A 27,866-nucleotide genomic window follows, 5' to 3' on the forward strand; every position below is an offset into this window, starting at 1 on the left:
TCCCTTCCGTCGCTGGGTGAGTTCTGCTTTTCTGGGTTACACTCTAAGAGGCATGTATGCCTGTGACTAAGGATCAGGCATGGTTTAGAAAAGGTAAAGCCTGGAGGGGATCCTAGGAGAGCTGGGGCATACATGCAGGTCCCAGAGAAGCCCACCTGGAGCGGTGGCAGGTAGCGGTGGGGCCATTTCTGGCAGCTGCTTCTCTCAGTGGAGGGTGAAGCCATTCAGAAGTTACCCAGGGCAAAGAGGTGAGGTCAGCCCGGACACCTGGCCTTCATCTCTGGTCCCACCCAATTGGTCCCTTTGCAGCTGACTGGACACCAGAGTCCTCTTTAGGACTCAGGGTTACCGTCACACTCTTGCCCCACACTGAATCTCTTTTATAAATTATGCAGATAATTTCATTTCTGTAATGGAGAATGAAGAATGGGGAATCATGTGAGTTTTTCCTGGAAAAGATAACTGATAGCTGATAACTAAATCTTATTACATGTGATAATTCTAGAAAAACAGACACATTTATTGCAAAACACTGAACAGAGCAAGAGGAAAAACAGGACTCCCCTAGTCTCATCACTCAAAGATGACCACTGCCAGCGTTTTGAAGACCAGCTTCTGGTCTTTTGGTTTCACCTGTAAATTGCAAAAGTGAGTGAGTGTGTGTGTGTGTGTGTGTGTGTGTGTGTGTGTGTATACATATGTACCCACATTTTTAATTGGGTTCATCATAGCCATCCTAATTTTTCACCTAAGTAGACATCCTAAACATTTCCCATGCCATTAAGTAATTTCTTATCTTATGATTTTTTTCCTACCTAGTATCCTAGCAAATGACTATATCATAATTGATTTAATTGACTCACTCTTGTCAGATATTTACATGATTTTTAAAAGTTGGATGATAAAAGTTGGAGTGAGCAGCTTTGTTTTTTCATCTTCACATATGTTCACATTTGTACTCATAAGAGTGGACTGGCCATGTCAAAAGGTGTGAGCATTTTACGGCCAAATTGTCCCCCTTGAACGTTATACCATTTTACATTCTCAGAATCAGTTTAACAAGTGACTTTCTCTGGGAATTATCAAGGTTTTAAACATTCATCAGTTTGTCAAATTTCATTCTTCTCATTTTCAGTTCTTTTATTATCTGTGATTAGAGCATTTGCCCCATATCTTTATTGGTTCTCTGTAGCTGAATTGCCAGTTCAGTTTCTTTGCTTTATTCAGCTTTCATTAAGTTTTATTTTTGTCAAAGTCACGCATATGCTTCATCTTAAAAGAGTTGAATAGCTTTACAAGATTATGTAGAAGCATCCTTCTCCACTCCAATTCCATACCCTACTCCACCTAAGCTACAGCGTTTTACTCTTTTAAATGGTTCTTTTGACATTTACAACAAGTTTTCTAAGTAACATTCTGATTTTTCTAGTTCTCAAAAGAAAAATTTTTTTTTTAACTTAGGCATTATCTTGACTTTTCAACCACAGAAAATGAAGATTTAAATCTTCCACCTTTGGCCTCAACACACACCAGAATACCTGTCTGTCCCCTTCTTTTAATATATTTAGCTCAGTTTTGGTTTGATCAGTATCCAGTCTTTATATATTACAGCAGTGTGGAGTCGATAGTTGTTTTGGTTTTGTCTTTCTTTTTTCCTTCTGTCTCTGGTTGGTTAGTAATGAACTTATCCCAAATTCATCTCCAGCCTTTCATGGCATCCAAACACTTAGTGGTTTTCATTTTTGTTTAATGTGTTTTATCATTTTGAAGACATCCCTTCCTGGAGCCTCCTTCCCTCTTTTGTTCAGGATTGGTTCATCTTTGGGCTTTCTGCCCTTATAGTGGAATCACTTCCTCATTTCTTCCTGGGGATTCTCCTTGGTCGGATCCCTAGTTCTGTAAATCCTGTGTTATTCTCATTTTTTGTGTACTCCCTTGTTTAGCTAGAGTGCATCCTCTAGCATTTTCCTGGTAAAGGGTCCATAGGAGGTAAATTTTTGGAGATCTTTCACATAAGAAAAGGGTAATGTCTAGTCCACACTGATGTTGATAGTTCAGCTTGGTACAGAATTCTAGTTGGTACCTTTTTTTTCCCCTTTAGATTTGAAAGGCGTAAACAGTTGTCTTCTAACTTCCAGTGATAATGATTGATCAGAAGACTTCTGATTCCCATCCCTTGTATGTGATCTTCTGTTACCCTCCCTTTCTGGAACTTCTCGTCTTTTCTCAGTGTGTGCTGAATTTCACGTGTACGTATTTTGCTGTGGTCTACGTTTATCCGTTTTGCCAAACCCTTTTGATCTGAAAGCATATGTCTTTCCGTTGTAGACATTTCTTGTTCAATTCCTTGGACAACGGCCTCCCATCCGTTTTCTCTTGAGCTTAGTATGTTGGATCTCTTTGACAGGTTCTCTGCTTTTCATGTATTTTTCCTCTGATTTTCATATCTTAATCTCTTTGTTCTCTTCCTGAGCAATTACTCTGTCTTCATCTTTTAATCTATTTTCATTTCTGCAATCTCTGATTTTCAAGAATTTTTTGTTACACTCCAAATATTATTGTATTGAATTTTGTTTCGTGGGTGCAATTGCTTCTTTGATATTTCTAAAAATATTAATAATAGTTTTTTGAAATTGTCTTTCTCTTAAAGAGTCTCCAAGCTTTTTTTTTTTTTTTTCATTGTCTAACTTTCGTTTTAGGTTGTTTTTTCAGCTCTCTTGTTGTATAGATAGATATATAAATATGGATGATATATATACACACACACACAATGCACACATCCAGAGAAAGTAAACAACTATTTGGAAGCTCTCAGTATGTGGTTGGGTCTTGTAAACTGTGGAGTTTACTGTAGAGAGAGCTAACTGGTCTTTGTATTGTGGAACCCCAGGTTTTAGCATTTTTATGTCTTTTTCTTTTGGATTGATTGGATGATCCAAAGAGTTTCTGATGTAGAATTTTACTAGTTGCTGTTGCTCGGTGAGGTCTGGGAAGGAAGACTGAGTGGTCTGCACACCCAGCTTACAGAGCCTGCCTTCTTTCTCTTCTGAATGTCGGGCTCTGGCCCTCGGCTGTGCACGCATCCAGCCGCTCCAGTCCTCTCTGCCTTGCTCTCTGCATGTAATGCCTTTTCAGTCTTCTCTCCAGGTTAGGGAAGGCTTTGCCTAACAGGTGAAGACTGGGGGCTGTGTCTTCTTTAACAGACTTTTAGCCAATTGATCTTATTTAGGCCCAGGCTTTCCTGGAGGTTCCTGAGACTTCTGTGGGTTCTGTTGACTACACTGGCCTTTCTTTCAGCTCTCCTCACTGCCAGTCCAGGGTTCCCAGCTCTGAATCAGTTCCAAATCTCCTATTGTCTTGTGTTTGTCCTATGTACTCATGCTCAAGATCAAAATCTCTTCACTTTCATTTAGCGCAGTTTGAAGAGCCAAGGCTGGTGGATATCTATATGCTCCTCACTATGCTGAACTGAAAGTCATTTACCCATCTTTCTCTATTGCTGTATCTTTTATTTTGTTAATACCTTTCAAAGTAAGAATAGTAACTGTTTTTCCATCCTATATTACCAATATCCTACCCCCCTGCCCCAATTTTTCATTTACCATTCCATTTTGTTCATGGGAAATTTTATTTTCTAAAAAATCTATCACTAATTTTTTCTTATAGTTACTTCTTACTTAGAAAGACCTTTCCTACCCCAAGCTCATATATTTAGTCACTTTTATTTTTTTCTAGTTATTTCGTGATTTCTTCTCTATATTGAATCTTTAATCCTTTAATTGAATTATTGTAAGAAACAACTTTTTGCTCCATTTCCACATGCTAGATATTAGATAGTTTTTATTTCTCATTGTGGCTTTCTATTTGACATTAATCTGTCTATTCTTATCCTAGTATTGCTTTGTTATAATAGATCATATTGTTAAAATATGTATTTGATAGAAATAGTCTTCCTTCATTCTTATTTTTCCAAATTTTCTTGATTGGTCTCACTTGTTATTTTTCCAGGTGAATTTTAGTGATATAGCAAAGTTAAAAACATTCTTTATAGATTTCCTGTGAAATTTTATAAAATTATAAATTAAAGAGAATTGGTATGTTTTGACAGTTGGGCTTTACATCTTTCATAGTTTATAATATACAGTCACAATTCATCAAATTTGACAATTTAAATTTGTTATTAAGTTTATTTCAAGGAACTAAGTATTGCTTCTGTTGTGAATTTTTCTTGTATTTTCTAACTGGTTATTATTGGCATGTAGGGAAGAGATTATGTATCTATTGTTATTGTCTATCTCATTAAATTCTCTCATATGTTCTACAAATTTTCAGTTGAATGTTTTGGAATTTCTAGGTAAAGTTTCATACATATCTATACAATTATAGAAAAAATTTGAAAATATTTTGTCTCTTTTATTTTTCTTTCTTGCCTTATAGTATTGTCTGGATCTTCCAAAACATCAAATTGTTGATAACAAATCTTTGTCTCCTTTCTGGTTCATGTTAAGTATGATAACAGGTACTTTTTAAGGCTGTATGTTTTTTATAATGCTAATTAAGTATCTACTTCATGTATGATTAAACTCAGGAATGGATTAGAATTTCCTGAAATACTTTTTTCATATCTGTAGAGATACTTGTGTTGTTTTTCTCCATTGATCTATTGATGAAATGAATTATAATAATGTTTCATAACTTTGAAACATTTTTGGATCAAATTCTACCTGGTTTTTGTTTATTGTTCTTCTAATATACTTCATGATTTGGTCTGCTGGTATTTGGAATTAAAGTTTTGGTCATTTGATATCAAAGTTATGCTAGCTTTGTAAAATGAATTGGGGAGCATTGCATCTTTTTCTGTGTTCTGTATCATATGTACGTCATTTAAATGATCTATTTCATGGAAAACTTGAAAAAACTTAGCTATATAACTCTCCTGGGATAATTCTGGCGACCTTTTCTATTTCTTCTGTATTTACTGGATACTGTGGATTTCCTAAGTCTTTAGATTGTTTGCTTCTTTTTCTCATATAGCTTAGTGTTTACATGTGCAGGCACTGGAATCAGACAACTTGGGTTCTGCTCTCTCATTTCTCATGTGACCTCAGGAAAACTGTGTCTTCTCCCTAATTCTTAGTTTGTGCACTTGTTAAATGGATAATAAGAGCCTGAAGCCAAGAGGGCCACTGTGAGAATTAAAACGATAAAGTGTCTTGCATTGAGTCTGGCACATAGTGAGTGCACTGTGATTCTTTAAAAGCTAATATTAATCCTAGAAAATAATCTATGTTTTGAGATGTAAATACTTGTTAGTATAGAATTATAAGTAGTATTTGTATAATAAAATCTATTTCTATATCGTCTATCATTCTTAATTTTGGACATGTGTACTTTGTCTCTTTTTTTATTAGATGAGCTATAGGAGTGTACTTTTTAGAGATTTTTCAAGGAATCAGTTCTTGGAATAATTTGTCAACTTAACTTTTTTGTGTGTGTGTTCAAATTCACCAATATCTGCCTTTATCCTTATGACTCCTGCCTTCTGGTTTCCTTATTTTGTGGACCTGTTCATATGTCCTTTCTGTTATTCTTCTTTAATAATGAAAGCATTTCATAATATGAATTTGCCTCTAGTTGCAATTTTGACTGCATGTGAAAAGTTTTAATATGTAGTCTTTTCAAAATTTTAAAATATTTGTAATTATGCTTTCAATTTCTTGTAATTAATGCTTTTCATTTCTTCTTGTTCTTAGAAGAAATGATTATCTGAATAAAATGTGCAAAAATGGAGCTTACTTTTTAAATTATTTTCTACTTTATTTGGGCTGTATTGTTGCCTATACTTTCTTATTAAATTGTGATCTTATTTTATTGTGGTTAGAAAATGTGGACACACAAACTTCTACTTTGAGAATTTATGGATATCTTCTTTGTGTCTTCTTTTATCAGTTTTTTGAATGACTCGAGGGCCTTGAAAAGTAAGGTGACATTTTGTTTATAGGATACAGATTTGGATGCAAAAGGCATTTTATTTCATAGGCTTTTCAGTTTATTCTTTTGGATTTTCTTAGTAAAGAATTAAGCAACCTATAAAACAATCATAATTTAAACGTCACTCTAAGAGTTTATGACATTTATCTATTTTTTTGCCTTTGTTATATTGATTAGAACTTGTTGAACAGTATGAACTAATATTGAAGAAGTAAACAGTTTTCTTTATTTCTCATTTTCTGTTCGATATGATGTTGCTTGTCTCTAGATTCGAGGTATTTTTCTCATTTTCTTTTTGCCCACTTGATGCCTTTGGACTGAGAGGTTTCTGGAAACTGTACTTCTATTTCCCCATCTTTGGATGCTATTTTATTCCTAACGTAAATGTTCGTGAGTGTCATGGTGTGGATGGTACCTTCTGTCTCTGAGAGGTGTTTTTCATCAGCCTGTATAACGACTTTGCTCTTGGGTACTTGAAATTCAGAAGCACTTCTGCTTCATTTTCATTTGTTTTCTGGAGTTAGGTAACCCTGCTTTCTCATATAATTGTTTCTGGAAGTCTGTATTCAAGGCAAAGTCTTGTTTGAAAGTTGAACCAGAGACTTGCGTGTTCCAAAGAATTCTGCTCCTCGAGAGCTCAACATTCTGTACCTTTCCAGGCAATTTCTAGCATTCCATGGATGTTCTTTAATTTTATTTTTTCCAAACACATAGTTGACTGCCTTAAATTCAATTATTGAGGCTTAGGACTGGCCATATTGGGTTCACCTAAGGATTTCCATGTTTGTCTTAATTTCTTAAGTACATATAAGATCTGTCCTCTTCCCACTAGTATCAGTGATTTTCTTTTTCCATTTTCCACTTATTTTTATAAAACAATAAGAGCAAAATGTAATTAAATACTCGTTTTCAACAGCAGCCAAGCCTTTTATTCAGACCAACTATTACCCAGAACCCCAATAAGTAAAATAGATCAGATCAAAGCTGCCCTGTTTGGACCTGGATGGAGATCTTGAGCTGTGGGCATCATCCCGAGAGTGGTAGGGGCCCCAAGCACCCCTAAAATACCATTTGAAAACCTCCACAATGAATCATTTAAGGAATTGCACAAACAAATTGAGCAAATTGCTGTATATGCAAAACTGAGGATGCTGTTGATAGGAAGTTGATTGCTGGCTGGCGGCTGCTGTATGAATTCCGTGGTTTTCTTAGAGATCGTCGCATGATTGTGTGGGCTGCCTGAGAGTCAAATGCATGAAAATGGATGCCCATTCCTTGGGTTTGATTATTTTTTTAATTTGTTGAATGTGTGTTTCACATAGACAACATAGAGTTGGCTTTGAGGATTTTTGACTTGAGCTGGAAACTCCTTTTAAGGGCGTATAAACTCGCATTTGTTTTCTGGATTTTCTTGTTTTAACTTCAGAAAATGGCACTTAAGGCTTGTTTCCTTTTTTCTCCTGTACTTTCTCTCCTGCTGTCTTATATCCACTACGTTTTTCTTGGGCTTCCCTAGTCGCTCAGTTGTAAGGATCCACCTTCAGTGCAGGAGAGGCAGGTTTGATCCCCGGGTTGGGAAGTTCCCCTGGAGGAGGGCGTGGCAGCTCACTCCAGTGTCTTTCCTGGAAAATCCCATGGACAGAGGAGCCCGGAGGGCTACAGTCTATGGGGTCACAAAAGAGTCTGACATGACTTAGTGACTCAACAACAATAACATTTTTCTTAAAATTGTGTTTCGATGATTCAAAAAGTATGCAATCAGTTTCCAAGTCTGTTAGTGGTTACACCTCAGTTTTGTTTGCTTGGTTTTTAAACAGCTTACATCCAAGTTTCTCTATGGTAAAAACGAAATCTTTTTTTTTTCTTTTTAAGTGAAATGATTTCGTACTCCCTCTGCCCTCTGTGTTATTATTCAGTTGAGGATGTATCTGTTTCTTCCACTTCCTCTTGTGTATCCCCTCCCAAATGCTAAGAGGTGAGTGGGTCTTTTCACCAACTCCTCTGCTTGCCTTCCCCGCCCGCTTGCCCTGCTCTTTGGGAGGAATGCGATGCTTTCTGTGTTCCGGCCTATCCTGCAGGAGCTGAAACCTTGTCCTGTTTCTGGACTCGAAATCCTTGCCCTCAGTCCCACTCCGTCATCTCGCGTCACTCTGCGGATTGTGAGCTCCCAGGAGGCAGGAACACAGAAGTCTCCCCAGGGCCACCTTGGGCTCCTCACGGGCCTGATGTTGGCACATGCGTGTTTGTGGCTGTGTGTCTTCAAGGACATCAGTGAACAGGTGAATTAGTGGGGGAATAGATGTGTGTGAGGGGTGAGTGTGTGAGACAGAACACACGAGTGGATGGGTGGGTTGATGTGCCCTTGAAAGAGTGGATGAGCCGGTAGGTGTGCAAAGGAGTGGAGTGATGCCTGGGCTCGGGGGAAATGAGAAGAGCCACCGTCTGGGGTCTGGAGGGTGGGAGGGAAAGGTGGGCTTCCTTGCATCTCTAGTGATCCAGGATGCCAGTGGAGCGGCATGTCACTTTATCCAGGAGGACACGGGTACTTTCTGGGTCCATCTCTGTCCATTCTTCCCTTGCCCACTACTCTGTGGACTATCTGATGCTGGGCCAGTGACCCCCTCCCTGCGTCAGAGGAGCCCCCGTACCAAGGAGCGATGTGACTGGCTTCCTCCCCCATCCCGGACACAGAGAACATCAAGGCCATCCAAGAGAATCCCCGTGGCTTCCCCTCATCCTCCCCGGCCCCTTGCTTCCCTTTCCCTAGGACCAGTGGAGGAGGTGACCTACTTCTGGCCCAGCAGCACCTGCCCTCGAGCCTGACTCCATTCTTCAGCTTCTCAGGGGTCTCCCACTGCCCTTTCCAGCACCCACTTCCTACAGCCTTCCCATGGGCTCCTACCAGGCTGTCGTCCTTCAAGTCTAAAAAATATTGAGCCACCATCTTCTTGGTGGATCCTTCGTGTCTCATTTTTGTTTGCTCTCTGACCCTATGTTTCCCCCAGAAGTGCCTCCATTAGGATCGTCGGTGACCCGCATCCGATTGCCGACTCAGCATCTGGACTAGGATTTCTTACCAGCGCTTTGAACTCGGAGTGTTCAGAAGTGAACGCCTGCCCCCGACCCATGCTCGTAGGTGTGCTCCCAGCCCAGAGGCCCTCTCCTGGCTTCTGGACAACACTTGCCCAGATGCTTCCCACGGTCTTACCGCTCCCCGTTCCCCACCCACACCTGGGACCTTTACCGTGTCTCTTCCACTCTTCTTCCTAACTCTTCCCAAACATCCCACTTGCCTCCATGTCCGTGGCTCCTTCTCTGTCCCGGGCACCACTCTCTTCTTTGAGACTCCTATATCAGCAGTTTCTTTTCCCATTTGCAAGAGATAACGTATAAAAATGCCAAACTCAAGTTCTTTATCAGTTCTTTCTCTTGGCTTGAGGATAAAATCCGTAATCTTTAAGCTTTGCTGCAAGGCTCTAAATGATCTAGACGTCACCTGGCTTGGTCTCTGCACATCTCTGGCTCTCCACGTACCATTCACATAGATGCTCTTTTGCTTACCGTGCTCCATCCAGCCCTTGCTCCACCTGTCTGGTCCAGGAGCCTTTGATCTGGCTCATGCTCCTTCTGGTCCATGAGACACCTCTAGTCCACACTGCGTCCACTCCTCTGCTTCAGTCCTGCATGGTCCTCTCTTGTTTCTCTTCCTGGCTTAGCTTCCTCATCCTTCACCTTTTACTTTATCCTTCTTCTAAGAAGCTTTCTCTAAAGCGGTCAGACCTTCTTCTTAAACGTCCCTGGTTTTTCACAGTTTGGCCCCTTTTAATTTTGAAATCAATGCTCTGCATTAATTATTTCCACGTGACTCTCCCCTGATAGCCTAGAAGCTCCAGAGGACAGAGATCATGTTTTATTCACAGTTCCAGCAGCTCATGGGTGTTTGATAAACATGAGCTTGTTTCTTTGACCACGTGGGCAGGGGGCTGCTGAGCCTGCCCCCTGCAGCGCCAGGGGATGCGAAGGTTGGAGCTGGAGGGTGGGATCAGGGCTCAGGGGGCCCAGGGATGAGGATGGGGACAAAGGCTGACGCCTTGAATACGGTTCCAGGCAGTTCGGTCTTCAACAGCTGGGCTGTGAGCAGGGGGTGCCATGCAGTGGGCTTCGAGACTGTGCCTCCCATTCATCCAGGGTGGTTGTATTGTCAGTTGGGCTATGAGAGGGGATGGAGAGACCCAGGGAAGACCTCGGGGAGGAGGTGGAGGTGTTGAGCAGGAGAACGAAGAGCCCATTTCACACCCAGCCCTGTGGCGCAAGTCTACAAGGGTGGTGTGGCATGTGGCGAGGACTCTCAGAGCCTGGGTGAGCTCACGTGGGTCATTGCCCAGAGGTCAAGGGCCCCCTTTCACAAACGAGCTCTGCTCTTAGAGCTCCCTGTTCTGCCCCTTCTTGTGATTAAGACACCGTTGACCGTGCAGTGGCCTAAGCACAGTCAGTGCTGTGTGGTTTGTCTCTTCTCGGGCTTTCTGAGTGGGCGTGGCCTTCCTACAGGAGATGCTGGTTCAGGAGGGGGCACGTCTTCCCTATCAGAACTGCTCCCCCACATTTGAGGGGAGCAGTTTGTGTTCCCCACGTGCCTGCTTCCTAATGCCAAATGGGGCCTCAGAAATCTTAAGCCTGGAAGCGACACCAACTTCAGGGACAAGCCCTGATTCTGGGGTCAGCACCACTCCACGGTTCCTGCAGAGATGGTAGACTATGGAACGTAGGCTGTGTGATTTCTGACCTATGTAACATGGTCCACTAACTCTCAGTATCCAATCCGTCCTCGGAGGGCACCCCGGAGGTGTTGCCAACGTGAGGGAAGAGGGCACTGGGTTTAGCTGTGGCCCTACTCTGCGGTCACCCCTGGGGCCCGTGTCTGATGTCCGAATCTTGCAACAAGGCCTTTTACGTGCATCCTCTGGGGGCTTTTCTGGAGGTGATGCTGCCTGGGGGAGAGACACTGCTTCCAGCCTCAGTCATGGTCCTTGAAGAGATGGCTTGCTTTGTGGCCTATGCACGAGGAAAGACTGGTGTGACAGGGGCCACCACTTCCCAGTAGCCCAGCCAACTTTGGAGGGCTTCATGGAACCGACACCACCTTCAGGGAGACCCAGCAGCCCAGCTTCCATCACGGTACTGGAGAGATAGTCCCCTATGTCCAAGTTCCTATGTTTGTATGAAAGCCCACCTCTGATCAATATTAAATTCCTCCTCCAAGGTTTTCTGGAGGCGATGCCAAGACTGGGGATGAGATGAAGGTTCTGACCTTAGGGAGTCTGTTGACCAAAATGACATCTGCCTGGCTTACCGAAGATGGCACGATGGTTACTGCTAAGATCCCATCTGGCCTGGAACAATCTCTTGGAAATTCCCTTGGCCATCAGTCTTTCTTTGTGGCATATATATATGTATATATATATTTTTTTTTTTTTTTTCTTTTTTGATGCTCAAAACTAGGCCTTATGACCTGGGCTTCATGTGCCTGGAGACTATTTGCTTGGCCTGCTCAGAATTAGACAGGTGTTCCTTGTGACGGCACACATGCCGTCTTCTTTTTCTCAATTTGCTCAGGACCAGCCCCTCACATGTTCCTCTCTGCCACATGCCATGCCCACCCTCCTGCCATACCCACCTACCCATTCTCTCAGATCCAACACAGTGCCTGACACCTAGTAGGCATTTGGTCGGTATTTTTGGAGTGATGAAGCAGAACATCCGTCCACTTCTGCTCCTTGGGACTTGCATCCTTGGAGGGCTTCCCGGAGGAGTTGCCCGCTTTGGGGATAAGCCCCCCGTTTCAGCACCCGCACCAACTCCTGACAGTGGAGACAAGACTTCCAGCCTGTTTGTCCTCGTCGCATGTCTGTATTGTAGTCGACCTGCCCCCTGATTCTCTCCAGCTCTGGAAGACTTTCTGGGCGTGTCCCCAGCCTCTGTCCTCGGCGTCCCTGTGTGGTACTCGGAGAGATAGTAGACCGTATAGCGTACGCTTTATCTGTGACGTATGTAACACGGTCCACTAACCCTCAGTATCAAATCCGTCCTCGAGGCCCCCGGAAGTGACGCCATCTTCAGGGAGGCGCCCTCGGACGCAGCACCAGGCCTCGCCACGACGCTCGAAGAGACGGTTTTCTGTATGGCATGTTCTTTTCTGCATGATGCGAAATCACATGCTCTCGCTCTCCTTATATCAAGTTCTGCCTCGGGAAATCTCACCGTCTCTGGGGAGTGGATCTTGCTTCTCTTTCGGGATCACTGCTGCTCTCTGGCATTCGGTGACAATGGTTGACTTCGCAACTCTTGTTTAGTATGACACCATGACCTGCTTCTTCTCAGCATCAAATACAGCCGTGAAGAGGTCCCCAGAGGCAGCTTTGCAGATGCCAGCCATCCTCCAGCGTCACTGCCATCGTGCGGTACTTGAAGAAATGGTTTACCGTCCCACATACATTCTGAATATGTATGTGGGACGGTAAACCGCTTCTTGGTATCCTGCCCAGCCATCAAAAGCCTCCTGGAGAAAGCCTGAAGTTAAGAGAGACGACGCTGGTCTCCGCGCCCTCCCTGCTCCGTGGTCCTTGGCGGAATGGTTGACTGGTAGATGTGTACTTAATCTGTTAATGCTTGCGACGCCGTCTTCTCCTGTCAAATGCAGCCTTCAGGGGCTTCCCTAGGACAATGCTCACCTCTCGGGAGCTATCCTGTTTCCACCGTGGCACACCCCTCACCCATGGTCCTTGAAGTAACCGTGGCCAGCATGGAGAATGTTCTCAGAGGGCTGTGCCACCTTCTGCGTCCCGTCAGTCTCAAGTCTATGCTCGCTGACGTCAGGACCACGTGCCCATGTAGAGGTGGATACAGGGCCCACAAGACGATGCCACACCAGGTACTTGAAGAGACACACTGACTCATATTTCTCATTGACAATGCGTATACAGTCTATCTTTTTTCCATATCAAGCTTAGTCTTCTCGGGGAAGACGCCTCGGCTCTGGACTCAACACTGAACCTCCATGAAGACCTGGTTGGCCTCAAGTGCTTTCAGACGATGTGCGGTCCACAGGCCCATTTCTTCCCCCATCTCCCATCCAGACTTGAGGAACTTGCCGAAGATGCTGCCAGCCTGAGAGGCAAGTCGGAGCCCTGGTTCTGGCACCTGCGCCGACCTCACGGTACCTGGAAAGGGTTCCACCGCACTGCATGTGTGTGATTAACAGCGTATGGAGTGTGGTCTTCTTCTTTTCCGTATCGTGTTCAGCCTCGAAGGTCTCCGGGAGGTCATGTCCACCTCTGAGACGAGGTATCGGTTTTGGCTCCAGGACTGCTTTGAGATACTTAAAAGAAGTTGACCATGCTTCATACGTCTTACTTACAAAGCATGTGACTCAGTCCACCTTTTCGTAACAGCCGCTGCACCTTGGGGGGCTTCCTGTAGGCAGTGCTGAGTATCAGGCGTAGCGCTCGTCCCGGCGTCTTCTCTGCTGTGGGTTCTTGAGGGGTTTCTCTGTGCCGTGTCCACTGCGCCGCTAGCAGACATTGCATAGTGGCCTCTTCTCAATACTGCATCTGGCCTCTGAGGGCTTCCGGAAGGTGGTGCTAAGGAGAGGAAAGAGACGCCGGTTCTGACATCAGCCCTTCCCACGGTACCTGAAAAGATGGTTGACCACAGAACATGCGCTGTCTCTATGTCGTATGTAATGTGGTCCACGTCTTCTCAATATCAAATTCAGTCGCAGAGGGCTTCCCCGAGGCAAAGCCAACGTCGTGGGAGACACGCTGGTCTGGCTTCGGCACCATTTCGCTGTATGTGGAGAGATGGTCGACCATAAAACGTACGTGTGCTTTATGACGTATGTCACATGGTCCACTAATTCTCAGCATCAGTCAGCCTGAGGGGACTTCCTGGAGGCCACGCCAGCTCGGAAGCAGGTGGTAGGCGCCATCCAGCACAGATCACGGGCTTTATTCCCCCGGCCAACACTCAGCACTCAATCCCAGCCTTACCGGGCATCCTGGAGGTGGTAGTGGCATTGGGCATGAGTGTGTGTGGTCTTGGCCGCCCTTGCTCATGGCTGGCAACTCATGATGTAGATTGCCAGGGCTTCGGGAGGTGGTCCCAGATGAAGGGAAGCGAGGCGAGGTCGGCATCCCTTCCTGGTATTTGAAGACGCGGTTGACCATGGTGTGTACGCTTTATTTATGACGTAGGACACATGGTCTACTTCTTCTCGATATCACATCTTCGCCTTGGAAGACCTTCCAGGAGGAGATCTCAGCTTTGAGGAAGAGCCACTGGCCCGGTGTCAGCACTGCTGCTGCTTGGTACTTGGAGAGAGGTGGTCCGTGGCGCGTTCGCTTTATTTATGGCGCACATTACACGGTCGACCTCTTTGCGGTATCTAATCCCGCCTTGCAAGCTTTCCTGGAACTAACATCAGCGGCGGGGTGGGCACGCTAGTTCTGCGCGCTTTGCCACGCGGTGGGGTGTGTTTGTGATGCATCTGTCCTGTGTGTGATGATGACTGACGCGCGGCAGCCTTCTTCTCAGCAGACCTCGCTGGCTTGGCAGCTCCGAGGGCAGGGCTAACTTGCAGACGAGGAGAATGGCTTCACCACGTGCCTGGGTACATGAGGTGGTTGACCAGAGAGCACACGCTTCATTTGTGCCGTTTGTGACCTGGTCCACTAACCCTCAGTATCTAATCCCCTCTTGGAGAACTCCCGGAAGAAGTGTCCACTCTGGGGGAAGCAGACTTTGCGGGATCAGCCAGGCCTCCGCCAGACTCGGAAGAGAACACCGTCAAGCGTCTGCCACCCGCGTGCCGCGCACTGCAGATCTGGACTTGTCCTCAGCAGGGGATCTTGTCTTGCAGGGCCTCCCAGCTGTGAGGCCATCCACACTCAGGGGGAGGGGCATGCTGTCTGTACCACCCCAAAGTACTGGAGTGACCAGGGTGTGTGACCCAGGTCATACACCTCAGTATCCAGGGAATCCTTGGGGGGAAATTTAAAGGGGGGGGAAGCCACCTTGGCTTGGGGGCGTATATGTCTCTAAGGTAACTGAGAAAAGTTTGCCCCAGGGGTGAACCAAAAATGTGGCAGCTCTTCTGAGCAGCATCTCTCTAGTCTCACCAGCCTCTGGCCACAATGCCAGTTTCAGGATGCTGAGGCTGCTGCCAGGTCTCCACTGGGGGACTTGGATGGACAGCATGCACTCAACCAGTGGCTTAACCCAGCACTGCAACGGCCACAGAGTCCAGTTCCCTACTCACAGGACGTCCAGGATCGAAGGTCAAGTCTGGGGAAGAATCACTGGTGTTCTGGTCAGTGTTCACCCATGGTACCTGAAGAGAGGTTTTCTGGGTTTCTGTTTCTTTAATGAGGATGAAACACACCTGGTTAACCTCTTTTCCAGTATCAAATCCCATCTTGAAGGCCTTCCGGTCCAGACCTCAGCTTCCGGGAAAGACGTTTACTGTCGGCTCCCGCCCAGTGGACAGAAATAAGTGGGTGACCACAAAGCCTGACTCATGTCGCCTGGTCTACTAACCATCCGTCTGCAATCCGTATTAACAGGGCTTCTGGGATTGGCTGTCAAGTCTGAGGAAGAGCCAGCTCATGCCAGTGTAATTGGTGGTACTTGAGGAGAGGTTTTCTAGGTCTCCGTTTCTTTCATGAGGATGAAACACACCTGGTTAACCTTTTTTCCAGTATCAGATCCCACCTTGGAGGCCTTCTGGTCCAGACCTCAGCCTGTGGGATGGGGTGCTGTGGACACGAATAACTTGTTGCCCACAAGCCTGCCCTGTATTTCTGATTTTAGTTACCTATTCCACTAACCATCAGTATCTTATCCATTCTCAGGAGTACTTCCCGAAGGAATGCCCACCTAGAGGAAGACCATGGTCCCCAAGATAGCTCCATGCCTGAAACACGCAGGTAGGTCATCTGTGGTTGCATTTAGCTTGGACTTAGCCCGCAAGTCCCATCTTGGTGAATGCCTGTTGCATGGCCAGCAAGCCCTGGACAGTGTAGGTTGCCTAGACCAATGCCCCACAATCTCTGGTTTATTCAGAAAAGATGTCCTAGGCATAATGACATCTTTGGGAAGAAAAATCAGTTCTGAGATCAAGACGAGGCCTTGGGGGTCTCTAGAGTTGGTCTGGGATAGGAGCTGTTTATTTCCAGTAGGAATTCTGAGTGCATGTGCCTCTTTAGGAATGCTCGATGCTACACCAATTCAAGGGAAGGGGGCTTTATCATCAACCCTGCTCCAGGAGAAATGAGCAGACTGCAGGCCATGTGCTTTACCTGCGACACACCTGGTTCACTTACCGTTGTATCTACTTCATCCTTAGGGAGCAGTGCTGCTGTCCAGGAAGAAGCTGTGTGTCTGGAGGTGGCTCTTTTCTGCGATCCTCAAGGAGAGGTTTCCTTCGTATACTCCATCTTTTATGACAAATTACTCACACCAAAGGGCTTCCCCAGCGGCTCAGCTGATAATGAACCCACCTTCCAATGCAGGAGATATGAGAGATACAGGTTCCATCCCTGAGTCAAGAAGATCCCCTGGAGATGGAAATGGCAAGCTGCTCCAGTAAGTCTTCCCTGGAGAATTCCATGGACAGAGGAGCCTGGCAGGCGGCAGCCCATGGGGTCGCAAAGAGTTGGACATGACTGAGCATGCACACATCAGGAGGCATCCACATCAACCTCTCTTCAGTATCAAATACCAGCTTGGAAGATGTCCTGAACGACACGGAAGTTGTCAGCTCAAGTCCAGGGTGAGTGAACCCACACATCTGTTTCCCTTGCTCTGCATGGTGTATCTGATGCTGATGCTCCTTTCGTATCCTTTCCAGTAGGACTCCATGGAGGTGAAGCCAGCCTCTGGGGAAGGAAGTGGTTCTTGGTCGGCTCCAAAGCCGGGGCACAGAGGTAGGTCATCTGCCTTGTGTTTGCTTCAATGGCAGTAGGCCATGTCTCAGTGCTGGGCTTTTTCGTGGCAGCTGGGGAAGGGGCATGGGTTCTTGGGAAGCCCCAGGTCTTTCCACTTCATCCCCACTTGGTTTGATGAGTGTCAGAACGGCTGCGGTGATAGCCATGAACGGCACTGAAGAAAGTGAAAGTGTTAGTCGCTTGTTGTGCCTGACTCTTTGCGACCCCATGGACTGTAGCCCACCAGGCTCCTTCATCCATGGAATTTTCCAGGCAAAAATACTGGCGTGGGTTGCCTTCCTTCTCCAGGGGAATCTTCTCAACCCAGGGTTCGAACCCAGCTGCCTGCATTGCAGGCAGCTTCTTTACCATCTGAGCCACCAGGAAGGCCTACCAGTCTTTTATATCCTGTTAGCTGATGCCCAAACATCATTCCTTACACCAGAAAAGAGCCATGAGGGGAAAAATAGAGAAAGGTGAAGAAGTGGGGTTACGGCGGGGGCCATCGCCTCTGATGTGTCCAGGGTAGCGGCTGCTGCGTTCTTACAGGCTGGGCGCTCTGGTGGCTCACCGGGGATCAGAGACAGATTGTCAGGGTGGAGGGGGCCAGCCTGAGTGGTGACCCTCTTTGTCCTCAGCTCTAAAGGTCAGCTACGGAGAGAGGGGAGGGCACCATTATACCACTTGACAAGAGAAAACCTGGGTTTCTTTTTCTGTGACTTTTGAGTCCTAGCTCTCCAGGCCTGTTGGGGTGGGCCTGCCTCCTTAGTGAAATGAAAGTCTACAGAGATCAATATTCCCCCATGAAAGAATTATGGTCAAAAGGGTTTTGCAGTAAAACAGAAAAGCTAACCCAGATGTGGCCCAAACATTTGGCCAACTGACTTCCAGAAATGAAAGTTGTTTTTCTTCCTTAATTCTGCTAAATTAAATGGAAGGTAGTGGAAAGTAGTTAAGTGGTGTTTCATGTGGAAGATGGAGGCCTGGCTCTATCCCCATCTGTCCCTACCCTGGCTTGGCGCTTACTTTACTTAGGACTAACTTGATATCATGCATCTGTTTTTAGAACCACAGCTTACTTGGAAGATTACCTGGACCCGTAGCCGATTCCTTGCAGGGGCCTGGGTGTCTGTTCACTGCAGACCACGTCTCCGGCCTCTTGACCACAAAATGTGGGATTTATCTGTGAATTTGCTCCTGATGCATTGACCTTGGGGTGCAAGCCATTGCTGGGACACTTCCTGAGGCCTGATATAGCAATATTTCTAGAAGGAGATTACAGTTTCCCCATCAAGGAAAGCTCCAATTCCTGGAAAGCAGTTGTAACTAAATGTTCTCTGTACTGGTGGAAAATATTTCACAAGTGACCTCTTTTCAGTGTTAAGTCTTAAAGGGTTTCTTGGCTGACCTCCGGAAGCAACCCCAAGACATTCGATTCAGACTCTGCGCTTGTATATGACACATGTCAACTCGTCCATCCGGGGCCACACAGGCTCAGGAAAACTTCTCCAGCATCAGCGGAAGACTGCACGATGTTTTGTTTTCTTTTTTGGTGTGTGTTTTTGACCAGGGCTTATCTTCGATACTTGAAGGAGAGGTTATCCGTGTTGTCTTCTCTTTATTTATGATGAAACATACACGGGAAACCTCTTTTTTAGTATCAAATCCCACCCTGGAGGCACGTCCGGTTCCCTGTGCATCCTTCAGGGAACGGACGTGGCCAGCTGCACTCTGAGTAGCCAGGGGAAGGAGGACTGTCGTGTGTCGCAGGGCAGGGGTGGAGGGTGGCCTCCAGGATCCAGCCCTCCAAGGGACAGCTTCTTGGAAGAGAAGCCACGTTTGGAGAAGGGCCCAGCTTGCTGTGTTGGCGGGAGGCTGCGCATTATGGGTCTCGTCTGTTTGATGACTCACGGCGGGTGGTGGCGCCTCAGGGTGGGATCCGGCCCGGATGACTCTCTGGACACACCAGCCGCTCTCCAGGGTAGCTGAGGGGATGGTAGACCGGTGACGTGCACTTCATTTATGATGTAGGTCACCCGTTTGACTATCCACCAGCACCCAGTCCATCTGTGGGATGACGTCTTGGTGCACATGGCGACTCTGGAAAAGATGGAGGAGGATGGGGGACCGGTGTGGGTCTGCTGTATGGGAAGAGGGGTCACGCTCTTGGGGGGTCCGTCTCCCGCCTTTTAAAAAATAAGTAGAAGCAATCGTCAGTCAATCGTCTCTTCCCAGTCAAACCTCTCCCAGGAGGATGGTTAACCTGCACCGCAAGCGTCCGGGAGGAGGCCCAGCCCACAGCACAGGCTGAAGACAGGACATGTCTTACCTGCTTCAGGGTCCAGTCTGTCCAGAGTGCGTGTGTGTGTGTGTGTGTGTGTGTGTGTCTATGGCCAATAGTGCTAATGTTGGGAGCACCTTCTTTCGTGACGTCAACTCTCTTCTGTGGGTTCTGGAAAGAGGCTGTCTGATGAGGTTGTCATGTATGAGATGAATATCACATGGTCCATCTCTTTTCAGTAGTAAAACTACCCCAGAGGATTTCCCGGGTGTGACACCTGATTCCAGGCAGCACCACTGGTATCTGTACCGCCACCAGTGAGTGAGCAGCTGAGGCACCGGCCTCAGTGTGCTCACAGGCAGGTTTCAATGTGCCTCTTCTGGATCGTTACCACCTGTAGAACCCAACCTCTCCTTGAGTGCATTTCAAGTCCACGTTCATTACTTGGGGAGGAGGCTTTGTTGCCATCACTCATCTCCGTGTCTGTTGTTCAGCATTGTTTCGACCTAGGAGGACCCATCCAGACTGTCAGATGCTGCTTCAGAGGCATTCTGGACGTGACACTGATGGCAGAGAAAGAGCCCTGGAGTTCACCATCTATGAAGGTACGGATGCTGATATCTCACTCAAGACCATATGCTCAGCTTAGCACATGTGTCTCCTGGTCCACTAATTCTGAATGTCCTTCCCTGGTAGCTCAGCTGGTAAAGAATCCACCTGCAATGCAAGAGACCCTGGTTCGATTCCGGGGTTGGGAAGGTTCCCTGGAGAAGGGAACGGCAACCCACTCCAGTATTCTGGCCTGAAGAATTCCATGGACAGAGGAGCCTGGCAGGCTCCAGTCCACGAGGTTGCAAAGAGTCAGACAGGACTCAGACACTTTCACTTTTGCCATATCTAAGATAAGTTCTAGAGATGAGGCTTGCTCCAGGCGGTGCAGGTGGGACTCACCATCTGTCACTCTCTTCTTGGACTGCCTGGTGCATGGGTCTCGCAGCCATGACAGGGGCCCTAGAAAGTAAGGGGACACTCAGAGCCTGCTTAAGACTGGAAATTGCAACAGGCACCCTTCTGTCCATGTCTCATTGGTCAAAGCAAGTCACACAGCCAAACCCAAAGACACATGACAGGAGGTCCACGGCAGCACGAGGAGGTTACGAGGGTGGGATGTGGGGACAGGGGAGCATGTATCAGCCATCCACATGGGCCAAAAACTCGGGTTTCATTCACCATACCTCCCGTGTCCTGTCTGCATGGGTGCTTCTGCGAGCTGAAGCAGTCAGCAGTGGAGACACTGCCAGGCCCAAGGCTGTTCCCCTTGCTCTGAGGCAGTGTCGTCCTTGAGCTGTCTTCTGTGTTTTGACAATCGTGAAACATCCCTTCTGGCACCCTTTTCATGAAGACATGTTGCCTGATGCACCAGCAGGGCCCATTTGCTCTCAGAAGTCTGCTGAAGTGATGCCACCGTAGAGAAGCTGAGCTGCCGAATGATCCTGACCTGTGGTGCTTAAGGAGAAGTTGCCCGTGTCTTTTTCGCTTTATATGTGACGAAACATTCGCGGTGCACTTCTTTTTCAGTATCCAATTCAGCCTCGAAGACTTCTTGGTTCCAGTGCCAACTTCACGGAAGGCATGTGGGCGCTTGTAGTAGACTCTGGTCAAGCTTTTTGCACCCCCCCCTCCCCCGCTCCAAATCTTTTTTTCTTCCCCAGTGTCCCCTGATTTATCTCATCTTTGAGCCCCTGGATCAAACCTTGCCTGAAGCTTGATGGTTTTCAGTTGTATAAGCCAATCAGTTATGAAGCCTCTCTCTCCATTTATTGTTTTGGCTAGTTTGCGTTGGGTTTTATCTTACTTGGATACAAACTGATGATCCCATGCTGCTGCAGTGATTAAAAAAAAAAAAAACAACCAAAAAAACACCTTGTATTTATCTTTCAAGGATATATGTCTCTTAGTTCAGCTATCTTCAATATCCCAAGGTGGATTCTTGGTGAAAAATGACTTTTTCTTATGGATTTACTGTGTTTGCACTTCAAAAATGTTGTCCTCTTAGTTTAATTTATGAATGACAAGTAACCCCCAATTAATGTGTTTTGTGTCCAGGGAACACCATTGGCATGGGCCCCTCTCCAAGAGACCTGAAGGACGGTTGGACCCCAGAACATCTCCCCTGCCTCCTTCACCCCCAGGGTCCCCACTCCCTGGGAAGACTTCCTGGAAGTGATGCTGACTTTGGAAAAGACATCATGTCTTCATCCCCACTGTCCAGTGGCCCTCTGTGATGGACTTGCTGTATTTGTCACCAGTCATCCTGAACAGCCTGTCTTGTAGACTAGACCATCTCTCGACGGAACCAGGAGTTTCTGTAAGAAGGGGCTGCTGGAGTCAGGAGCTTGCCAGACACCCTAGGGATGGTCCACGGACAGCAGATGCTACTTCGGTGGCTTGTCCCACCTAATTTGAGGTCCTTGGCTTCGCATTTCTCAAGAGGATGCCTTGCAGAACCACTGACTCATGGAGGAGATTTTATTTCAGGGTCCCAGACCACCCCATTTCCTCTGAAATGATGCTCCGCGTGACCATTTGTGGACTTGATCGCAAACATACAGAACCCGGCTGTACTGATGATTGGATTCTGCCTGTGAGCTCTCCCTGGAGTCGTGAGTGAGAGAGAGGCTGGGGTGGACTGACTTCATCCATAATGACCATTTGGCCTACCTCCGCCCTGTGTCAACCTCTCCCGTGAGGGCTGCCCGGACGCTGCAGACACGGAGCGCCGTCCACCTCCTCCCAGGTGAGCAGACGCCCCGTTGCCTTCACGCACCCATTGACTGGATGGTACTGGCCGAGGCCCAGCCGCTGCACCCTGACGCTCAGTGTCCCTTCCACGCAGGCGGACCGTGGGCTGTGAGCACATCCGTGCCCATCAGGGCTGACCGCTGGTACCTGAGAAGAAGTCGCCCATGTTCTTTTCGCTTGATTTGTGTCGAAACAAACATGGTGCACTTCTTTTTCGGTGTCAAATCTCAGCGCGGGGAGCCCCCCGGCCCCATGGCGGCTCACGGAAGGGGCTCTGGTGTCCCTGCCTCTCTGGGTATGTATGTGGAGGCTGAGCCCTCATCCACTGTGTGCTGGTGGGTTCAGGGACACCCGGTATCTGCCCATCCTTGGTTTGATTACAGGTCATGCCTGCCTCTAAGAACGGGCATGACTACGAGAGGCCTCAGTCACGTTTCCTACTTCCCGCTGCAAGAGAGGCTGGGTAAACATGTCCAGGTTCCCGAGTGAAGAATTTCACCCAGCATTTGAGGGGGAGATTCAGATGAGAAGCGGCCCCCTTCCCGAAATAATATAACTAAATAGCAGCAGTGCCAACTACAAAAACTCAGAGCCAATGAAAACGATCCACCAGCCCTCTCCAGAGGTGGAGGTGGATGGTGCCCAGGTGCATGGAAGTTAGCTGTGATCGTCCCCTGGGGGACCGTCTCCCACACCTCCCTAGGAGGGCTGATCAGGGACACCTGCTGTGGTGGAGGGCGGCGGTCCCTGAGGTTCTAGAAGAGGGGTTTTCCCAGGACAGCCATTTCACTGGGACTAATTCTGCTCAGCCCATCTTTCTAGGTTCCAGTCCTGCCCCCGAGGCACGTGTTCCCAGATGTCATTGGCAAAGCAGGGACATTGGTGTCAGCCCCCTGGTTGGGACCGACAAGTTGATGCTGTCCCATCTTTCGGCCTCTGCACTCCATGCACCTGCCACCATCTTCCCGCAGGAAGCACCGCAGGGCTCCATGGACCCTTTATTATGTGGTCCTTGAAGAGAGGTATTCCGAGGTGAATTTGTTTTATTTATGACAAATCAATCTTGGCCAGCCTCTTTGCAGTATCAAATCCGACATGGATGAGGGGCCATCGGAGCTGGGACTCTTGGCGTTGGCAGGTCCGGAGGGTAAGTGGCCAGTGGCTGTCTAGAGAGTTCGAGTGGCAGTCCTGGACAGTCGATCCCCTAACGCTCAGTTTCTTTCTTCCTTAGGAGGAGTTTCTGGAGCTCTGCCAACTGGGACCGGAGGCCGCAGGGTTGGTTCCTCTCAGTGCTCTGTTTGGTACTAGAAAAGAGGTTGTCTGTGTTTCTTAGCTTTGTTTATGATGAAAAATATGGGTACACTTCTATTTGAATATCACATCCCATCACGGAAGCCCAGCTCCAGCTTCCGGGAAGAGACATTAATGATAAGCCCCATTAGTGGCACTTGGGTGATGCTGGGCTCAGCGGCTGCCTGCGGAATGCTTGACTCCTGCCCCACCCATCCTTGGGGGCCTGTCCTCCCTTCAGAGACTGTCGTGGGGGCACAAACAACTTTGGAGAAGAAGCAGCTATCACTAGCGGTCCATCAAGAAAGGCTGTCCAAGATGTGGCTGACAGAGCCTACCTGATGGACCAAGTCAAGTGCCGCCCTCCTGGGCGATGGGAAGGCTCAGATGCAGCAACACCTGCCAGGGTTTCTGAACCAAGATAGAGGGCAGCTGGCCCCAGAGGCCCAGAGTCTCTGCAGCCCTGAGGACCTCCTGGAGGGGGGATTCTGGTTCTGAGCCACCCATGGGATGTGAAGTGGCCTGGTGATGCCTCTGTCCTATACCCAAGGAAACAGGAAAGGTACAGCTTTCAGGACTGAGCCTCCTTCCTACCTGGGAGGCCGTCCGCATCCTGCAGCTGATGTCAGGGAGAGCCACCCATACCTGCGTACAGGTAGGTCAGAGGAAGGCTCGGAGGGAGCATGAGGTCTTTGATGGGCATCTATCTCTGCGCGTGAGTGCTCACCATCCATTTCTTTTGCAGGAGGATGTCCAGCGGACAGAGGAGGAGCGTGTCACAGAAGCTGGTCTGAGATGTTCGAAAGGAGGTTGTCCGTGATGTATTTGCTTTATTTGTGGCAGATATTGCACGGTTGATCTCTTTTCTTCATCAAATGCCTTCTTGAAGGATTCGCTGCACGTGAGGGGTCAAGCTCCGGCGTGGGGAGTGGGGAGGTGTTACCCCACTCTGAGGGCATGGGAACAGATGGTTGACCAGATGGCTAGTGTTCTCCTCTATTTTTCTTCATTTCTTCTTTTGTGAATTGAGAATGTATTAAATGATACCCTATCATCCTGTTTTTTTACTGTAAATCTGTCAATGTGAAAAATTAGGCTGTGTAACACCAATTTATTTTAAACAGTTGACAAATAAATGTGAACAAAAAGTTGTTTAGCACTTTTTTTTTGGAGTTTTAGAAGAATCCTGAACCAAAACCTCCAGTGTTTTGGTTTCCAAAGCTTAACCTCTGAAAGAACAGATGAGCCACCAGAATTACACTGAACAAATTATAATGATAAAGATGAGATGATCATGGGAATTGTTATGACTGTGTGGCAGGTGTACCGATGTTTTAGTATAAAACTTATTTTTCAGATCGTTTTATTTTAATAATAACTTTTTAAGACAAAATACCAGTCTTCTTGGGAAAGTTACAATTTTAAAATTCTTAACAGAAAGCGACTACAAAGTCTTTACACCCTCCTCAAAGGCCCCTCTGCTGTAGCTCATCTGATTGTCTCTGACTTATCTTTTTGTAGTTTTGCTGGGGAGCAGAGTGCTGTTTTTAATACGTAACCTTGGAGAAGAGTTCCTCGAGACTTGTAGGCAGGTGGATTATTCAAGGAGAGTTCTCCAGGAAGACCATTCCAGAGGGAAGTGGGGGTAACAAGAGAGGGAGGGGGTAATGACCAACAGTGAGCAGACACGGTTATCTGTTCATAGACCCGTGGTAGCCCACCTGGCATGTTATCCTCAGCAGGACACTCAGGGCATGGTGCCTGCTTCTTGGAAGAGACAACAGGTGAGTTGACATTGATTCCCCAGGGCCCCTGCAGAGGAGTTTCGTGGCTAGTCACTACGTCTGTTCCAAATCTCAACTGGCTGCCTACATTTCAGTTTTTAAGAAAGTACAGCCCAACTGGGAATTATTGCTTAAATGGTATGTCCTCCTCATGCATGACCATGCTTGTAAGATCCACTCTTGGGTACTTGAGCAATGTTGGTCACAAACTTAGACCCTCTGATCCCCCAAATATCCATGGCCCATTTATTCTGGACAAGGCTCCATGGAGGAAACACCAACCTGGAAGGCGTGGCATACTTCCCGATGGCCCGTGGAAAGCACTGGGCTATGTATGTTTGCTTTATTTATGATAAATGATGCTCGGGGGACGTCGGGGGTTCAGGGTTGCTTCCTCAGCAAGCCAAGGCTGTAGGGGAGGGACTCTGGCTCTGTAGATGATGGGGGTGACCTGGTCCCGTCCCCTTGGGGTCCATTCATCTCTAGAAGGAGTGCCTGCCTCCACCCTTGTGTCAGGCCGTAGTTTTCCAGGTCAAGGTTTTTTTGAACCAATTCCAACTTTAGAAAAGCAATACTGGTATTAGTGCCTCTCTGTGGAATAAGAATGGAGGGTCAACCACAGAATATGTGCTTTGTTTCTGAAGAGTGCCTTTTGGCCCATTTGTCTTCAATATTGAATCTGTGTTTAGAAGGACTTCCCGGAGGTGATGGCAACTGTGCAGAACAGGGACTGAGTCTGGGATTGTTGCTGATGTATTGTTTGCTTTAGGTCGGGAAGACCCCCTGGAGAAGGAAATGGCTACCCACTCCAGTATCCTTGCCTGGGCAATCCCATGGATAGAGGAGCCTGGTGGGCTACAGTCCATGGGGTCACACAGAGTTGGACACAACTGAGTGAGTAACACTTGTACTTTCACTTTAGGAAGCACGCTTTACCAGGAATTCACAGCAGCTATTTTGGTAAGTCTCTGTATCCCCCCGGTCTACCTGAAAAATGATTTCTCCGGAAGTTGTAAAATTTTTTGGTTGGGAGGGAGGGTGGCTGGTAAGCATCATGTTCTGCTGCCTCTCGGTGGGGTTTGATGTGGTACTGTTTGTGATGTATTTGTCTAATGCGCCCCAACAGCCTATCCTGTCAATTTACCAGTGCTGCGTTTGGGACCTTCCAAATACAGTCTCCCTTTCTAGAAGGTTCTTTGATGTCCTCGACCCTCCAAGGTATGAGAAAGGATGTACACTTTACCACACTCTGTGTTGCAGGAGTCCTCAGGAGGGCTTCACGGAATTGACCGTAACTTTAGGAACGTTGCCTAGAGAATCCCATGGAGGGAGGAGCCTGGTAGGCTACAGTCCATGGGGTCACAAAGGGTCGGACACGACTGAGCGGCTTCACTATGATATTTTCAGGACTTACTGAAAGGATAGTTAATTCCTCCTGCATTTGCTTTATTTATGGTGACTTTCCGAAGCCTGTTCACTTTTCCAGAATGAGACTCTGCTTTTCCAGACCTGATTGGGGTGGAGATATCAGGGTTTCCCTCAGCAGGGGGGCTGACAGCAAGGCAGACCCCAAGGGGCCAGGGTCTGATGTCATAGTACCTTCCTGGAGTTTAGAAAGGACCTGATGGCCTTCAGTGGCAGCTTCTCTAGCTGTATCATGTTCTGGCTTGTGCTTCCCAGGGCTGCTCAATGTTTGATATTCAAAAGGTGGATATTCCTTCTATGTTTACAGGATTGACAGCTAAACATAGAGGAAAATCCACATTTTAAGTATCTAAATTTGCTTTTGAGACATTGCTGCACACAAAATCTGCCCCCTCATTGAAGAGAGAGGAAGGTTAACTGTCGCCCCTGAACACAACCACACACACACACACACACACACACACACACACACACACACACACGGAGGGAGTGAATGTACTCCACCCCCTTCCCCCTTAGTGATGGGACAGGCGACCTTCCCGGCCACCAGCTCCAAAGGCTTATGCCTAGTGGACCTGTCCTGTGCTATCCCTATTTTTGATGGGTTGTGCTCAGGTTCATGCTTTCCGGGACTAAATCCTTCTTTGGTATTTAAAAGGTGGATATTCCGTCTATGTTTATGTTATTTATGGTTAAACATAGAGGAAATTCCACGTTTTCAGTATCAAATGCTGCTTGGAAACTTTCCTGGACTGAAATCTCCATCAGGGGAGCCAGGTGGGGCTAAGCCCCTCCAGGGTAAGTGGAAGTTGGTGGACCCCAGCACATGTGATCCGTTCCTGGCACATGTCTCCGGACCACCTGCTTGTCTTGGGGAGACCCTCCCGCCGAGCAGCCAACTCGGGGGGAGAGGCTGGGGTCCCGGTTTCTCCAGGGCAGCTCAGCAGTTTTTGCTATGTGTCTTTCATTTCAGATGGATCGTGCCTAGGGTGATGCTTCCTGGGATCCATCCTGTTTGGTATTTAAAAGGTAGATTTTCCTTCTATGGTTACGGGTTTGGTGATTAATCATAGAGGAAAATCCACATTTTCAGTATCAAATGCTGCTTTGGAGACGTGATCGGGACTGACGCGTGGGCAGGGGCAGGAGGTAGGGCTGAGCCCCCAACCTGGGTTAGTGGAAAGGTGGTGGGCTGCGGAGCATGTGCTTCCTTCGCGTCATATGTCTGCTGACCATCACCTTTAGAGCCCTCTCGCTGAGGAACGCACCAGCCAAGGAGGCGTGGCGTGTGGCCGCAGCTCTGCCACAGGACTG

The 27,866-nt window shown here is 47.4% G+C and overlaps 1 protein-coding gene and 19 non-coding genes across 25 annotated transcripts in view; all 20 read left to right on the top strand.

Annotated features, from left to right (window-relative positions):
• LOC105606646 (uncharacterized) overlaps positions 1 to 27,866 on the top strand; it is a 180,762-nt gene that overhangs the window by 122,038 nt on the left and 30,858 nt on the right. For 3 of the 6 annotated variants that reach the window (XM_060401929.1, XM_042235502.2, XM_042235503.2), the window contains exon 1: positions 12,086 to 27,866. This exon is cut by the window's right edge. The gene's annotated coding sequence lies outside the window, so the exon portion shown is untranslated. The other 3 variants (XM_060401931.1, XM_060401930.1, XM_060401932.1) reach the window with 3 other exon arrangements.
• MIR379 (microRNA mir-379) lies at positions 10,697 to 10,821 on the top strand. Its single transcript, NR_107889.1, has one exon. It is a non-coding gene; the product is annotated as a microRNA mir-379 (primary transcript).
• MIR411A (microRNA mir-411a) lies at positions 11,958 to 12,082 on the top strand. Its single transcript, NR_107890.1, has one exon. It is a non-coding gene; the product is annotated as a microRNA mir-411a (primary transcript).
• MIR299 (microRNA mir-299) lies at positions 12,459 to 12,512 on the top strand. The gene is given in 1 exon segment (NR_107891.1): positions 12,459 to 12,512. It is a non-coding gene; the product is annotated as a microRNA 299 (primary transcript).
• Positions 13,666 to 13,768, top strand: MIR380 (microRNA mir-380). The gene has a single exon (NR_107892.1). It is a non-coding gene; the product is annotated as a microRNA mir-380 (primary transcript).
• On the top strand, positions 13,827 to 13,927 carry MIR411B (microRNA mir-411b). The gene has a single exon (NR_107893.1). It is a non-coding gene; the product is annotated as a microRNA mir-411b (primary transcript).
• Positions 14,165 to 14,293, top strand: MIR1197 (microRNA mir-1197). The gene has a single exon (NR_107894.1). It is a non-coding gene; the product is annotated as a microRNA mir-1197 (primary transcript).
• On the top strand, positions 14,345 to 14,445 carry MIR323A (microRNA mir-323a). The gene has a single exon (NR_107895.1). It is a non-coding gene; the product is annotated as a microRNA mir-323a (primary transcript).
• Positions 14,646 to 14,745, top strand: MIR758 (microRNA mir-758). The gene has a single exon (NR_107896.1). It is a non-coding gene; the product is annotated as a microRNA mir-758 (primary transcript).
• MIR329B (microRNA mir-329b) lies at positions 15,343 to 15,466 on the top strand. Its single transcript, NR_107897.1, has one exon. It is a non-coding gene; the product is annotated as a microRNA mir-329b (primary transcript).
• On the top strand, positions 15,658 to 15,761 carry MIR329A (microRNA mir-329a). Its single transcript, NR_107898.1, has one exon. It is a non-coding gene; the product is annotated as a microRNA mir-329a (primary transcript).
• On the top strand, positions 18,546 to 18,642 carry MIR494 (microRNA mir-494). The gene has a single exon (NR_107899.1). It is a non-coding gene; the product is annotated as a microRNA mir-494 (primary transcript).
• Positions 18,940 to 19,042, top strand: MIR1193 (microRNA mir-1193). Its single transcript, NR_107900.1, has one exon. It is a non-coding gene; the product is annotated as a microRNA mir-1193 (primary transcript).
• On the top strand, positions 20,726 to 20,848 carry MIR543 (microRNA mir-543). Its single transcript, NR_107901.1, has one exon. It is a non-coding gene; the product is annotated as a microRNA mir-543 (primary transcript).
• On the top strand, positions 22,166 to 22,291 carry MIR495 (microRNA mir-495). The gene has a single exon (NR_107902.1). It is a non-coding gene; the product is annotated as a microRNA mir-495 (primary transcript).
• On the top strand, positions 24,129 to 24,232 carry MIR3958 (microRNA mir-3958). The gene has a single exon (NR_107903.1). It is a non-coding gene; the product is annotated as a microRNA mir-3958 (primary transcript).
• Positions 26,812 to 26,917, top strand: MIR376E (microRNA mir-376e). The gene has a single exon (NR_107904.1). It is a non-coding gene; the product is annotated as a microRNA mir-376e (primary transcript).
• Positions 27,189 to 27,293, top strand: MIR376C (microRNA mir-376c). The gene has a single exon (NR_107905.1). It is a non-coding gene; the product is annotated as a microRNA mir-376c (primary transcript).
• MIR376D (microRNA mir-376d) lies at positions 27,554 to 27,663 on the top strand. Its single transcript, NR_107906.1, has one exon. It is a non-coding gene; the product is annotated as a microRNA mir-376d (primary transcript).
• On the top strand, positions 27,710 to 27,814 carry MIR654 (microRNA mir-654). The gene has a single exon (NR_107907.1). It is a non-coding gene; the product is annotated as a microRNA mir-654 (primary transcript).

This window comes from Ovis aries, chromosome 18 (genome assembly GCF_016772045.2).
Source record: "Ovis aries strain OAR_USU_Benz2616 breed Rambouillet chromosome 18, ARS-UI_Ramb_v3.0, whole genome shotgun sequence".
Classification (NCBI taxonomy): domain Eukaryota; kingdom Metazoa; phylum Chordata; class Mammalia; order Artiodactyla; family Bovidae; genus Ovis; species Ovis aries.